The sequence below is a fragment of the Dipodomys spectabilis genome, unplaced genomic scaffold, assembly GCF_019054845.1.
Source record: "Dipodomys spectabilis isolate Male_0828 unplaced genomic scaffold, ASM1905484v1 ptg000126l, whole genome shotgun sequence".
Lineage (NCBI taxonomy): Eukaryota > Metazoa > Chordata > Mammalia > Rodentia > Heteromyidae > Dipodomys > Dipodomys spectabilis.
Window position 1 is genome coordinate 875,507 of NW_024870803.1, and position 1,773 is coordinate 877,279.

Sequence of the window (1,773 nt, forward strand, 5' to 3'; positions counted from 1 at the left end):
GTCTGGGTTAGAAGGTCAGGGTGCAGTGGGCAGCTGTGCTCGGTTGCTATAGAGATGGTGGCTTGTAGAAGGCCACCTGGCCACATAGGGCTGTCTGAGTTGTCCAGGAAAACAGCACAGCACTCTGTGTGTGTGTGTGTGTGTGTGTGTGTGTGTGTGTGTGTATGTGTGTGTGTAAAATGAGAGTGGGAAGAACAGAGGAATAGCAGTGGTGTGGTAGCACTGCCTGTAATCCTGGCTATGGAAGAAGTACAGAGTGGGTGAGAGGCATAGGAAGGAGGCCAGGCAGGGCAAAAGCAAGAGACCTTGCCTAGAAAGCAAACTTCAAAGGCAAAATGAAGGTGTAGGGCGTGTCTCAAATGGTAGCATGCTGGCTCAGCAAAGAGGAGACTAAGTTTAGTCCCCCACTCTGTCGACAGGAGCAAACAACCTCTTCTTTGCAGTGGTTCCTTGGAAACAAAGCCAAATTCTCCAGAGTTGGGCATTGAAGATCACTTCTTGCTTAGATGGCTGGAGCAAAGTCAAGTTGGTTATGCTGCACTTCAAGTTAGCGCCGAGATGACTGACATAATGGCTCCGAGCCAGAGCCGTTCCTTTCATGATCTTCCTGGTGTTGAGATCTGTAATGCTAGTCAGAGTGGAGTGAATGCTTGCCTTCACCCGAATGAAGAGGCCCTCTCGGGATAACCGAGTCCATAGTTAGGGGCCTTCCTGACTAATACATGTCTGTGTACAAGCTCGTCTCCCAGGGGCGTAGCGGCTGCCGCTGGCCGTGCGTGGCCGCTGGCTGCGGCCATTCCAGAGGAGCCCCTCCCATGGGAACAGGGCGCAGGCAGCTGTGGCAGGTGGTAGAAGGACAGGAAGGGGACGGGAGATAGCCGAGCCCTAAGTTGCTTTTGGTGTGCTGCTGTCTTTGGTTTTTCACCGCACAAGCTAAAACGAAGCAGAGTTTTCACTCTGAAAGAATGGTTGTCTCAGCTGCAGCGATTCGTTTCTTTCTTTTCACAATCAAGCTCTTTTGTGGTTTCCGGACCACAAAAGTATAAAATACACAAAAAAGTATAAAGTATACAAAATGGCCCCACAGAGGGTGGCCGCCATGCCCTGCGCCCAGCAGGGAGCCCGCGGAGGCTCACCAGCGCTGTCCCCACAGCGGCCGATGCCACCTGCCCATCCCCGGCATGCATGGAAAGCACTTGCGGGAACACGTTGGAACAGAAGAACCACTGAGCAAGTCCAGCTCATGATCGGAAATACGATTTCTCTCCCTACCAAGGCCTGGGCATTGCTGTGCTCTCTCCTCTGGGAGGGAATTCAAATCTTACCATGGCAAGATTTCAGTGTTACTCTAATGTTCACTCTCAGACTAAGAAGCTGGGCTCAGGGAGTGTGGCACCGGGCTGGGCAGCTTTCTCGGAGGGAAGCCACCACCCACAGCCCTTGCCAGGGTCCAAACTCTGCCTCACCTGCCGTCACTCTCAGACCTTGAACCTCCAAACACCATGAGCTAAAGAAACCGTTTTCTTCGTAAGCTAAGAGACAAAGTGAAGCCGATGAGCAGAAAGGTAAGGCAGAGTACAGGCCGAGAAACAGACTCAGGACATGTCCTTGGAAGAGGTGGCTGAGTTCCCGACAGGAAGCAGAGCTTCTTATCTAATGAAGAGCACGTCTCAAGTTATAAAGGGAAGCGTAGCCTTTGGAGGAGGCTGGCTGGCTCACCCCCGCCGCGGGCCCATGCAGACCTCGGGTCTGCACCCGGACACGGTCTGCTGC